Source organism: Solea solea, chromosome 18 (assembly GCF_958295425.1).
Source record: "Solea solea chromosome 18, fSolSol10.1, whole genome shotgun sequence".
In the NCBI taxonomy this organism is placed as follows: Eukaryota; Metazoa; Chordata; class Actinopteri; order Pleuronectiformes; family Soleidae; genus Solea; species Solea solea.
Window position 1 is genome coordinate 18,380,011 of NC_081151.1, and position 14,717 is coordinate 18,394,727.

The 14,717-nt window shown below is 40.4% G+C and overlaps 1 protein-coding gene across 2 annotated transcripts in view; it reads right to left on the reverse strand.

Annotated features, from left to right (window-relative positions):
* The window catches only part of tmem63c (transmembrane protein 63C), a 31,315-nt gene extending 17,591 nt beyond the window's left edge, over window positions 1-13,724 (reverse strand). The window contains exon 1 of one of the 2 annotated variants that reach the window (XM_058615519.1): window positions 13,543-13,724. The gene's annotated coding sequence lies outside the window, so the exon portion shown is untranslated. Of the gene's footprint in view, window positions 1-10,244; window positions 10,360-13,542 lie in introns of those variants that run through there. The other variant, XM_058615520.1, reaches the window with a different exon arrangement.
* Window positions 13,725-14,717: the final 993 nt, after the last annotated feature.

Below are 14,717 nucleotides of genomic sequence, written 5' to 3' on the forward strand. Positions count from 1 at the left end.
GTAAACCCCGGATAGATCGCAAGTCCGTCACACACAATCAACCATCTACTCTCACACCTCAGTGTCCGATTTACCTAATCCCCATGTTGCTATTGGCAAACTCCATGCAGAAAGGCCCTCGTTCCAACCGGGTCGCGAACCTGAGTCTTGTTGCTGCAAAGGCAAAGAGTGCTAACCACTACACCGACCGTGTGGCCTGGTTAAGGACAGAGATATGAAAATACAAGGCAACCCAGTCAGGCTCAGTCTAAGTGTGCTTAGTGTTACCGCTTACTTTTTTTTAGATCCATTCAATCCTCGGGTAATAATACAACATATACCCTAAACTGTATTTGCAGTAATAAAGGCAGCAATTTTCAGATTCTGAGATGAGCTTGTACAGAAATAGCAAACAAACCCCGGAGAGTAAAATGCGAATAAAACACAACTAAACTTGCTTTAAAAGAGTAAGAAAAAAAGTTGAAAATGCAAAAGCTTTTAAAAAAAAAAGACTGCTCGTCTTCTTGCATCAGATGAGTCACTCAGTAAAGAAAGCTGCCGCCTGCTCATGCCAACGGTGTAGCTCTTCCTTTCCATGTCCAGAGCCATGCAGGATGATGCTCTGCTCTGCTCTCACACAACATTTGGACGAAACGTCACCACATGACTCAGCAGTTTAACATTCATCTCTCTCTCTCTTGCGTAAACACTGCGATATTTCACTGAGTTATGGCGCTTTTCCACTATACAGTTCAAGCACAACGCGGCACGGCTCGACTACTCAGCTTAGTATTGCTTTCCATATCTGCTCCACTGGTTTCCTTAACATGCTCACTGTAAAAAAACAAAAAAACAAACTCATTCAGATAACCAACACTGCCACAAAAACAATTAGTCTACAAACTTCAAACCCACAAGAATGAAACAGCAAGGCCAACACTTGCATCGCACATGCAATATCACAGGACACCACGCACACCCACTCAATCACCATTTCCAAATCCTACCATCACAAAGGAGATTCAAAAGTATGAGGTGCAATAAAGCCCACTTCAGCAGAACTCCAATACCTTCAGCCATGTCCACCTTAAACAAAACAAAGCCATATATGTAATGTATGTTATGTTTTTTCTTTTGTTTGTTTCTGCTGTGACTTTTTTTGTGAGGCATACAAATGTACAGAAATTGTGAAAACAAATTTCCCCAAGAAAACAAACTCACTAACTCATAAAAGCAGACTCCGAAAAAATCCCATGTAAAAAAAGATCCAGAAAAACCCCACGTGAAAAAAAACACGTAAAAACAGACCCCGAAATAAAAACCACGTAAAAAAAGACCACGAAAAACCCCCACATAAAAACAGACCCCAAAAAAGATGTAAAAAGACTCCGAAATAAAACCCCACGTAAAAAAAGACCCCGAAAAAACCCCACGTAAAAAAGACCCCCAAAAAAACATGTAAAAAGACCCCAAAATAAAAACCCACGTAAAAACAGACCCCGAAAAAAAAACCACATAAAAAGACCTCGAAAAAAACACGTAAAAACAGACCCCAAAAAAAACATGTAAAAAGACCCCAAAAGAAAAACCCACGTAAAAACAGAACCTGAAAAAAAACAACCTTAAACTAATTTAAGTGAATGCAATACACTTTCTATTGTATTTAAATCTTCTGTCTGCTCTTTATATGAATACATTTATTTTGCATTATGAATATTGTTTTTTCTTCATCATTATTATTATACAGCATACATCATGCCAAAACAACCATTTTCATTTTGAAATTCTGTCAAATAGCATCATGAATATATTAATTGCGATATATCACGATAGAATATTGTGTTATAATTTGAAGCACTTGGTTTTCTGCTTATCATTGGGCCCCAGGTCATTTGAGCCCTGTTTTAAAGAGATAAAACCTCCTGTAGACCAGGTCGGACCAGCTCCTCTGCTTATTATACCAGGAAACAACAGCTGAGGAGTTTCTGTGTGGAAGAGAAATGATTATCCCTGACGAAGACCGATGACTTGCAATTCACCTTGATTCAATCCACACATCTGTCATCGCTCACTTCCTAATATTTTGATTCAATCAGCTTCCCTGAACGCAGCATCATCTTCTGTGGCGTTACCAGCAACACATTTCGGCTTAAAACTGTACATAACGTTTATATATGAACAAATATCTGTTATATTCAATAAAAACATAATTTCTGTTCATATTTTACAGCTTTTATCATCATTTCTGTGTCTCGGGCACTTCCTGGTTGGTCAAAGTCATAAAACAACTGTAGGTAAGAACGCTGGTAAAGCTGGTGTTGTAAGAAAGTCAGACTAAAATTATACAGCACTGTTTTTTTTTTTTTTAAAAAAACAAACAAAATACTTAGTCTGCGATTGTTTTTTTTTTAGAATTTCTTCTTCTTCTTCTTAAATGTATGAAGTGATTCTGTTGTGTGCTATGATAATAAGCTCTGCTGCTGTGAGAAACACATGAGAAACACAGTGTTTGGTGAACGCTACTTGGTTTGAGAACTCCTTTGTGTCCCAGTCTCAATCACAGCTCTCTATGGGGATATTGATTTGATGCTACTTTTTTATTATGCTGTTTTTTTTTTGTTCATTCTTAGTATTGTATTTGTATATGTACATGTATTTGTATATGTATTACCTTATACACATATCCCTATAAGGACCTACTTTGGTGACCTGGGAGTGCAAACCATTATTACATGAAACAAATCCCAAAAACAAATTAACAAAAGCCACAGATGTGACCCAAAAATTTTTGATAATGAGACATAACATATTAAAAATTCTCTTTGATGAGGCTTGTGGAAAGACATTTAAACTTTTATTATATTTTATAGAACGTTATGTTTTTTTTAAATCTTTATTTATATTTAAGTGAGTTGTTTATTTTGTGAACAGGTTTTTTCAGTTATTTTTATTTCTAAATTGTTCAAGAGAGATAAAAGGCGCAGCATCAACATTATTGGTTATTATTGTAATTTCACTTGCGCTGTTTCAGGAAGCCAGAGAAGAGAGAGTGGAAAGAACACCTGTACATAGTTTCCATTTTTTGGCCTGTTTTTTGCACGTTGAGAGACAAAGACTCAAACAAATGATATAGTAAATCCGTTTTATACTCTTCAAATTTCTAATTTAACACTGTAGTGTGTTTTTCTTCATTTTGAATTGTTAAAAACATATTTTAACATGCAGTCAAATGTAAATAACTGCCAAATATTGGAAGTTCTACTGGAAAATGGGTCATTCTCTGGTCCTTTTATGGTTAAAATAAACACATTGAGGGTTAGATGTTACGGGGTTAAACATCTTTAACAAGTCAGGCTGTATTTATCAAACCAAAACATATAAAACCATTTGAATTCAGTGATGTCATATTGGTATCAAATATTTTCAAATCATTCACAGCATCCACTACTCACTTTAACAATCCTTTCAATCACTGAACCCGACTCTCTCAAAAGTGCCTCGTCATGCTGACATGACAATCTGAATCTATGTCGTCGTAAAATAAATAGAAACAAACAAAGAAATCACTGCGACTGCAAAAGCTCTGCGCCATTAACCATATTTCAAAACCTCATTTTCAGCTGCGCCAAAGTCAGATCAACAGCATAAAGCATTGCGATGGAAGCGGTTTCCCTGCTGCCGCCGCCTGAGTTTCAGTCAGCTCAAGATGAATTACACAAACCCTGAGGGAATGAGAGAGGAGGAGGAGAGAGGGAGAGAGACGCCGTCGTCTTTTCCCAGAGATGAGCCGTAAATTAAAACGTGAACTTGCACCGACCTCCAAACCTCTGCACCTATCTGCCAGACACTGTAAGACAAAAGAGCACCCCAGGTGGAAAACCTGCAATTACCATAAATAAAAGAATAAGTGCCTCAGAGGTAGGGATGGGTATCGAAAACCGGTTCTTGTTGAGAACCGGTTCCGACTGTTTTGATTCCTTGGAATCGTTTGCCAGTTTTGCAAACGATTCCCTTATCGATTCCGAGCGGGCGCGAATGACGTCACCACGCACGTTGCGTAGCTTACGCAAGATAGGTACGCAACGTGCGTAGCGACGTCCAGTGCAGTGCAGCCGGCAACATGGCACCCAAGCGGTACAAACGCTCGAAAGTGTGGTTACATTTCACGAGAAAGGGTGACAACAGGGTAACTTGCAATATTTGCAAAGTGGAGATTTCATCAACGGGAGGAAATACTACCAATATGCAGAAACATTTGCGCACACAGCATGCGATAACTTTGAATGAATGTCGCGTTTTCGATACGCTCCGAGTCCGGAGTGATTCTCAACCCAGCAGCAGCAGCAGCAGCAACGTTAGCATGTCCTCCTCTGCTGTTAATACCGCAGGTAACAACACTGCCTATCATGTTAGCGCCATTTGCCTCGTTGTAAAACCTGCTATTACTAACAGTTAACATTAAATGAATGCCTTCTGCATTTAATTTAGAAAATGACCGTGACAAGGGGCTGACTGGCTCAGAGGCTGGCAGTGCATGTCTACCTGTAGCCCCTCTTTTCACAGAGGCAGGGAAAGCTATGACCCAGGCGAGGGTAGATGAATGTCACCGAACAGTGACAAAGTTTGTTGTCAAAGGCTTGCACCCATTTGCCACAGTAGATGCCCCTGAATTTCGGTAGGTGTATGTGTTCAATTGCATGCTAAGTCAGAGAATGTCAAAGTTGAATTTTGTCCTCTCACCAGATGTTTCACTCAGTCATTCATTCCCATTATATATTTTCTAGGGAGGGTAAATTCGTCACTGGCTATTAGAAAAATGTTACTGGATGTTACTGGCCATTCTTGTATTTGCCACAGAATAACTTATCTTGTATTGTATGTTGTTAATTTCTACATACAAGAATATTTATTTTATTATTATTATACCTCAAGACAGTTTGTAAACTCATGTTACTTCTAACTGAACTAAAGTTGATTCTAATTGACCTGTTTGTTCTCCTTTTTTCCAAATGAGAATCGATAAGAGAATCGATAAAGAACCGAATCGTTTAGCAGAATCGAAAATGGAATCGGAATCGCAAAAATCTTATCAATACCCATCCCTACTCAGAGGTGCCGGTGTCTTTTATGACTGCAGCTTTGTTGAACACACACACACTTGTCCCCTGTCACTGGTGTGTTTACGTTTGAGACGGTGACAACCACATGCAAATAGGGATGGGTATCGAAAACCGGTTCTTGTTGAGAACCGGTTCCGACTGTTTTGATTCCTTGGAATCGTTTGCCAGTTTTGCAAACGATTCCCTTATCGATTCCGAGCGGGCGCGAATGACGTCACCACGCACGTTGCGTAGCTTACGCAAGATAGGTACGCAACGTGCGTAGCGACGTCCAGTGCAGTGCAGCCGGCAACATGGCACCCAAGCGGTACAAACGCTCGAAAGTGTGGTTACATTTCACGAGAAAGGGTGACAACAGGGTAACTTGCAATATTTGCAAAGTGGAGATTTCATCAACGGGAGGAAATACTACCAATATGCAGAAACATTTGCGCACACAGCATGCGATAACTTTGAATGAATGTCGCGTTTTCGATACGCTCCGAGTCCGGAGTGATTCTCAACCCAGCAGCAGCAGCAGCAGCAACGTTAGCATGTCCTCCTCTGCTGTTAATACCGCAGGTAACAACACTGCCTATCATGTTAGCGCCATTTGCCTCGTTGTAAAACCTGCTATTACTAACAGTTAACATTAAATGAATGCCTTCTGCATTTAATTTAGAAAATGACCGTGACAAGGGGCTGACTGGCTCAGAGGCTGGCAGTGCATGTCTACCTGTAGCCCCTCTTTTCACAGAGGCAGGGAAAGCTATGACCCAGGCGAGGGTAGATGAATGTCACCGAACAGTGACAAAGTTTGTTGTCAAAGGCTTGCACCCATTTGCCACAGTAGATGCCCCTGAATTTCGGTAGGTGTATGTGTTCAATTGCATGCTAAGTCAGAGAATGTCAAAGTTGAATTTTGTCCTCTCACCAGATGTTTCACTCAGTCATTCATTCCCATTATATATTTTCTAGGGAGGGTAAATTCGTCACTGGCTATTAGAAAAATGTTACTGGATGTTACTGGCCATTCTTGTATTTGCCACAGAATAACTTATCTTGTATTGTATGTTGTTAATTTCTACATACAAGAATATTTATTTTATTATTATTATACCTCAAGACAGTTTGTAAACTCATGTTACTTCTAACTGAACTAAAGTTGATTCTAATTGACCTGTTTGTTCTCCTTTTTTCCAAATGAGAATCGATAAGAGAATCGATAAAGAACCGAATCGTTTAGCAGAATCGAAAATGGAATCGGAATCGCAAAAATCTTATCAATACCCATCCCTACTCAGAGGTGCCGGTGTCTTTTATGACTGCAGCTTTGTTGAACACACACACACTTGTCCCCTGTCACTGGTGTGTTTACGTTTGAGACGGTGACAACCACATGCAAATAGGGATGGGTATCGAAAACCGGTTCTTGTTGAGAACCGGTTCCGACTGTTTTGATTCCTTGGAATCGTTTGCCAGTTTTGCAAACGATTCCCTTATCGATTCCGAGCGGGCGCGAATGACGTCACCACGCACGTTGCGTAGCTTACGCAAGATAGGTACGCAACGTGCGTAGCGACGTCCAGTGCAGTGCAGCCGGCAACATGGCACCCAAGCGGTACAAACGCTCGAAAGTGTGGTTACATTTCACGAGAAAGGGTGACAACAGGGTAACTTGCAATATTTGCAAAGTGGAGATTTCATCAACGGGAGGAAATACTACCAATATGCAGAAACATTTGCGCACACAGCATGCGATAACTTTGAATGAATGTCGCGTTTTCGATACGCTCCGAGTCCGGAGTGATTCTCAACCCAGCAGCAGCAGCAGCAGCAACGTTAGCATGTCCTCCTCTGCTGTTAATACCGCAGGTAACAACACTGCCTATCATGTTAGCGCCATTTGCCTCGTTGTAAAACCTGCTATTACTAACAGTTAACATTAAATGAATGCCTTCTGCATTTAATTTAGAAAATGACCGTGACAAGGGGCTGACTGGCTCAGAGGCTGGCAGTGCATGTCTACCTGTAGCCCCTCTTTTCACAGAGGCAGGGAAAGCTATGACCCAGGCGAGGGTAGATGAATGTCACCGAACAGTGACAAAGTTTGTTGTCAAAGGCTTGCACCCATTTGCCACAGTAGATGCCCCTGAATTTCGGTAGGTGTATGTGTTCAATTGCATGCTAAGTCAGAGAATGTCAAAGTTGAATTTTGTCCTCTCACCAGATGTTTCACTCAGTCATTCATTCCCATTATATATTTTCTAGGGAGGGTAAATTCGTCACTGGCTATTAGAAAAATGTTACTGGATGTTACTGGCCATTCTTGTATTTGCCACAGAATAACTTATCTTGTATTGTATGTTGTTAATTTCTACATACAAGAATATTTATTTTATTATTATTATACCTCAAGACAGTTTGTAAACTCATGTTACTTCTAACTGAACTAAAGTTGATTCTAATTGACCTGTTTGTTCTCCTTTTTTCCAAATGAGAATCGATAAGAGAATCGATAAAGAACCGAATCGTTTAGCAGAATCGAAAATGGAATCGGAATCGCAAAAATCTTATCAATACCCATCCCTACATGCAAATGAAGAGCTTTGACATTTCCCCTCCTGTCATTGGCCCCTAAACTACTAGAATATGTATGAGTGTTTATATTTGTAAGCGTCGTCTGCATGTTGTCTCGAAATTGGATTATCTGGAGTAATCCCACATCTAACTGACAGTTAAAAAGGTCCAGTAGCATTTAAGAGGCAGCAAAATGCGACATTGCCATAGTAGCCGCAACCCCTGCGTTGCTCAAAATCGCCCCCTCAGGTGAAAACTGAGCCAAGTTGAGTTTCACCGAATTTCCCGAAACTTCGTGGGAAGATGTTATAGACCAACACGAGCAAAAAAGTCAATCAGAACCATGGCCTCAACTCAACAGGAAGTCGTTTTCCCTACAACTTCACCATACATTGACCGATCGCCTCGAAACTTCATATCCAACACAAAAGCGACTTCAAAAACGGCTACACAAACACACACAAACTTGACCCAACAGGAGTTGGCCACGACAACCATCGGAAACTCGCCACGAAACAGGGAGTGTCCTTTAACTTTAACATACAACGACCGATCGCCACGAAACTTCATACGTGACACAAGGGACCGACACTGAACACATCTACGGACACAAACTTCACCCAAGCACATGAAAAGTTTGCTTTTCAAATATGTAGAATTTGAATATTTGTTTGATAGAATATTTGTTGCAGTCTGCAGTCTCACCATTAGATGTCACTAATGTTTACACACTGGACCATTAAAAGAGGGGCCTTTTTTTAAGCTGCATAAGTTTGTTGTTTCCCAACTGTAATATCGTAACACACACACATATCCAAGTCTTGAGTCACAGGGCATTAAGGCTGCTTTTTTTCCCCCACTATTTAATATGTAAAAACATATTTACAGGGGCTATAATGATGTGCAATATGTCTTATATCCCTTTTATTCCAGCACAACCTAGGCAATCTATATATACACTATATGAACACAATTCATAATTTTTTTAAATAGGATTGAATTTGTGAAATTTGGAAATGCGTCATAGTTAAAGTCAGTGGCTTGTTTTTAATGAGCAAAAATAATAAGACAAACTTTTTTTTCTGTGACTTCTGCACATTGACCTCACATTTTTTTATGAAATGAATGATGAACTTTGACTCAACATCACATAAGAAGATGGAAAATCAAATTCTGTGAAGCCCTAACATGTGACCTACAGTATAAACGCACATGCCCAGGATGTCCATATAAGGGGTTGTGTATTATTCCCACGGCAATTTACCAAGGGTGCACCTGCGGGCAAACAAGTCCAAAGTCGTTCTCGCAGTAATCAAGCAAGTCGAGTCAAGTCGTATGAATGTAGAAGATGAAGATGAGTTCCCAGATATTCCACATTAAAGGATGAAACAGCAGTTTAATCCAGGATGGTGGTGGAAACAAGCCAGACCTATTCTTGTGTTGTACTGAGATAATTAAGAACATAGTCTAAAATACTGTAAATATGTTGGTTATGGGATGAAGCAGTCTATAAAATGAGTTGACTCCTCTATTAAATTCTTCCAACGACACTGCAAGTCTCTCATTGATACCTTGTTTATTCCTGTGCATCCTTGGGTGCATCTTATTCTTCAGCTCCTCTGCTCTGATGGTTGTTGTGGTTGTTGGGAGGGGGGGATGATGAGGGGCAAACCCAGCCTAAGGAGGAGAAAGGGACGGAGGTTTTCCACACAATCTGCTCACCACCTGCTCAGTGGAGGAGAAGGGAGGGAGGAGGGGGGTGGGGGGCTTTACTCTTTTCACAGCTCACTCTCCCTCCATCACACGAGGCACCATCACAGATCACCGGTGTGTGTCCGCTCCCTCAGCCGTCCCCCGGTTCTGAAGGCTGAATAAGCCATAACATGACCGGAGAGGTGCTCAACAAACACAACACCTGCTTGCTCCGTGTCCGCACATGCTCAGTAGACTCCCCTGGGAGAACTGTGTGTCTGCTGCTGCTTCTGCTGCTTCTGCTGCTGCTGCAGCTGTGAGGTCTGGGCCCGTCCCTCATTATTAGGACTCTCTTCTGGCTTCAGTGAGTCTGGCATGTTTGCTGAAACCTGTGCATTCTCTGCACCGTGCACTACAAGTAAATCATGCATACTTGTAAATAAGTGCTTGACATGAATTAAAAATGCAAAATAAACTCAGATTTTTGCAACCACAAGTTGACAGATATCCTACTGGTGTCCACTCATAGGCGCCACGTTTGATCATCCATTTTCCTGTAAGTGGAACAGAACTGACATCATGTTCTACCAAAGAGAACCTGACACTCGCAATTGAGACCAGTGTTGCCAGATCTCGAGAGAGAAACAAGCAACCGGGCCTATGAAAACAAGCCACTTCTCGCTCCCTCCCTCAAAAAAAAACACCAAAACATCAGCACAATGACCACATGTATAAAACAGATGGGATATGAACATTTGCAAACCAGTTTTTTTTGATAATTAAACTTCCTAAACCTCATAAATAGGAAGATAACACTCTCCTGTATCAGATCATCACTCAAGATTTCCCAAGTTCCCAACCGGGGAAAAAGAAATAACAATCAACCTACTCTACCTCTGATTGGCTCATGCTCGTTGCCATCAGGATCACAGCCAATCAGAAGCAGGGTGTGGGTGGGAAAATGTCTGCCGTCACCTGTGTGTGTGGAGAAAGGGAGAGGTTCTGGACAGAACTATCAAACTCATGGAGCGGGGAACACGTCCAAATACACAAGTGCACTTCAGCAACAAGCCCAAGAAAACCTCTGCAACGACAAATATTTGTAAGAAAAACAAGGCTAAAGTTGCTTATAATAAGCAGACTTGGCAACTATGATTGAGACTATTAACTTCTCAGGAAAGTGTTTACTGACATTGTGAATGAAGTCAGAAGTGAAGACTGGTTGTATAATGGACTTGCATTCAAATGGAGTTCTTTTCACAAAGAGTTTCCCCCTGTTACCACTATATGGAATTAGATTTGTGTCATTTTATTTGCAAACAATATTGAAAAATATGTATATTTATGTATGTGTGTATGTATGTATGTATGTGTGTATGTATGTATGTATGTGTGTATATATATATATATATATATATATATATATATATATATATATATATATACACACATATACACACACACACACACACACACACACACACACACACAAAGCGGAAGTAGTCAGTAGATCAGTATAGATTACAATTATTTTGTCGACAGGGAAAACCTGGGGAACGAGTTCCAGACAGACAGCTCCAGACTCCAAGCCTGTGACTAACTCGGATCATTCCAAACAAATAAAAAAACAATATTTCCAAATGATTAAATCGATATTTGATTTGCAATTTGTGTTGTTTTCATTTTGTGGTTCATTTTTGTTTGCTTGATTCACAAAGGGCCGTTTGCTTCATCAAAAGTGTTGCTTGAAAATATTCCTCTCCAGCTTCACGTCACACACAAAGTGGAAACACATCAACAGATGAATATCTTGCATGTTAATAACTGCAGAGACTCAAACAAAAAAACAGAACAGCCATTACAATTCGAATGACGAGCAAAACAACACAGAGGCCTAACTGCCAATCCTCCTCCAGGCTTCCAGTGATCTGCCCCAGCTTCTCTTCCTCTGGGCTTGTGGAAATGACCGACGTGGCTCCAGCTACTAAGCCACCTGCAGTTTTAAAACACTGATCATAAAATCTATGGGGTTACAGGAGGACAACCTGTATCCATGACCAGGCCTTTTACTAAAATAAGAAGGAAGTAGGCCCAGAGTATCGTCATGGCTGGCCGTAGAGCTGCACAACAGCGCCCCCCACAGGCCCGGAGCACTTCCGTTATTGAATATGCCGGTGTTTTTGCTCCTGCTGGCGTTTGTTTTCGGTTTTGCATCCTTTTCGTTTTTTGTAACCTGTTTCTCTTTCTCACGTTGCAAGATTTCTTCGGATTGCATCACATTTTCATTTGTCCGATATGCGACCCAGTAATTTTGACCACGACTGGACCGACACGGATACCGATTTATAACAATATATTGTCACTACTGTGGGAGAAACTTTGCATTACTAAAAACACTGCACCATGTAATAATAATAAATATATTTTAGAATAACATCTATAATAGAAATACGGATGTATGGCCAAACAGGGAGATAGTGTAGAAAGGTTTTTGCTACCGTCAACAAAAATAAAGCTCCTCCAGGTTTGATATTTAATATTTCTGAGGCTCTTTTATGTGACGCTGGACAAACTCATTCATGTTTTTGCAAAAATGGAAGGAGTGATACCTCATGGACTATTTTTAAACCCACTTCACTGCTTGGCCCTTGTTTGATCGTCTTCAGCTGGAGCTGTCAGAGTGAAATAAGTGACTACTGTTTTATTTCTCAGTGTGTGTAGACTCTGTATCCATTCCACTATTGCGAGCTCTCCTGTCAATCTGAGCCCCGTGAAATATTAATGTACTGTATGTGTGATACTTGACGAAGACCAGCATTCATATGCTTTTTTTTCAGTCCTCATCCTCACACTGATTACAAGAGAGTCAAAAGGTGCACAAAGTACATACATTTAAAGCTGTTTTCACACCTAATGGTCAGCTAGACTGGGTACGTATTCCCCTCCTCGCCTGCATCAACAAACCATGAACAAGAAAACTCGCACATCTGTTGCTTAATGCACTCAACAACTACAGTGGTCACCAGTCTTCAAAAGGCTCCTCATGCTTTACAGTGACCCTTAGGGTTAATGACCTGTGGGGGCCACTGAGCGCCTAGTCTGGTCAGTGGGTAACAGATCAGTAGGGGTGGGAGATAAGAATTTAAAATTAGAATTATATCACGGATTTCAAAATAAAAGTACATTATAGTTCACAATCAAAGTACTTCTGATGCAAAATAAATAAACTTGACGTTAAATCGTGGGCCGCTAGTTTGAGACCTCTGGTGTAGATGAGATTATAAGTAATCACAGACGTCCAATAAAATGCTGAAAGCCTATAATGTCTCTATTTATGGACAAACTGGACGGAGATCCTGTCTAATTAATGACCGACTCCAATTACCATCATAATCGTGATTTATCTTCAGATGGGCTGTGACGTGGCCTCGTTAATATTCACTGAAATGCCTGAATGTCCCTCTTCATGAGGACAAACAACAAGACAAGACCTTTGTTCCTGAGCCGTGTCAGCCGGTGCCACACCACAAAGCCATTATCTGACAACCTGACATTTTAAAGGCCACTTCCTCTCGTCACACTCGGGTGCAAATGGCAGCAGAACAGCTGTGAAATAAGAAATATGAATTCAACAGGTCAACTGACCAGCCAGGTCTTTATGTGTCCATGTAAATTAAAAAAAAAAACCAGAGTGAAGAAGGCAGCATGGTCACATGTGCGCTCCATGTTATCTAAAAACATGATATTTATCACTGGTGCTTATTAATAAAAGAAAAAAAGCTCCATGGGGAATAAAAAGGGTGGGAAGGTGTTGCTGCATCTGTGTACACGTTGCTGGAAGCGTCATCGTCCACACCAAGCAATACATAAAGACACACGAGGTCGATTAGACGCTGATTTAGAAATTCAACATGTTTCATCATTAGATTTTTGCAGGTTGAGGGGAAACGTGCGCGCGTGTCTCTGCAATCAGGCGACGTTTGTGTGTTGACTGCAGCATTCACAAACAAACAAACAAACAAACAGTAGCTGCTCGCTCACTCACTCGCCTTCCTCTTCCTCCTTCTCCTCCTCCTGATCTGCAACTTGATGGAAACGATTGCGCCACAAATAGCGCCAACACACCGCTCCCGGTGCTCGCGAGCGTCAATAAAGTGGATTGATGAGAATAAGTCAAAGGCTCGTCACTCACCTCGGAGAGCTCACTCCTGATCGCTGGCGTCTGCTGCTGCTGCTGCTGCTGAAGATGATGATGAAGATACTGCTGGGTTGTTTTTTTTTATCCAACACCAAACAAGAGAAACTCCCACCTCAGTCAGGGACCGTCTGGCAATGACACACCTGCTCAGAAGCGTCAAGTGCTTTGATTTTTTTTTTTTTTTTTTTTTATTGGAGGGAGGGGGGAGGGGGGCATCTAGGATAATATATATATAAAAAAAATATATATTAGTATGTTGAAACCAAAATAAAAAAAGAACAAAACAAAACATTAATCAATCATTATTATTATTATATCCGGCCATAGCAGCGACACAATAAATCCAGAGCACAAATATGACAGTGTTCACATGTGGGAGGTAAAATGACTGAGGATGCAGCGCCACCTACAGGAAACATGTTTACCTTGCATCTTCTATTCCTGTTTGCTGTTTTCTTCATTTCATATCACTGCATACTACAGTTCAGCTCAGACATTACAGTGTCTCCTCCTCCCACTAGCTACATGTCCTCTTTGACGGGCAACACATGGCTAATAATGATAATAATAATAATAATTATTATAATATATGATTGAGGGGCCCTGTTATCATATCACCTTTTTTTTGGCTGAAGGGCCCCTTTCAGATTTAAGGGGTGAGTAACATAAACCATGGTGTTAACGGGGCCCCTATTAAGATATATCACATAATATAACAAGTTTTTTTTTTTGCTTCAGGGCCCCATAAAAATATCGAAATAAATAACGTAGTAGCGAAAATGCCTGTTCAGTGATCCACCCGGGCACACATGTATACTGTATACACAAGTGTGTGTGTGTGTGTGTGTATGTGTGTGTACACGCAGTATATATACGTACACACACACACATATATCTAGTGCTTAACTGATGTATTAGACTTTCACAAAACAAGAAAACATAAATATTTTAGAAATCTTTCAAAAACTTGTTTAAAACTTGAAAATGGTATTGTGTCAAATAACAAACTGAATTTACCTTTGTATAACCCATTTGATTTGAGCCAGAAGTCTAGAAATTAAAAGATTAAAACATTCGACCATTATTCAAACCATTTTTTTGTTCTGTTCAGGAATGCAAGAAAATAACTATATTTTAACATCTTAATCAAGAAAAAAAATACAATTTTT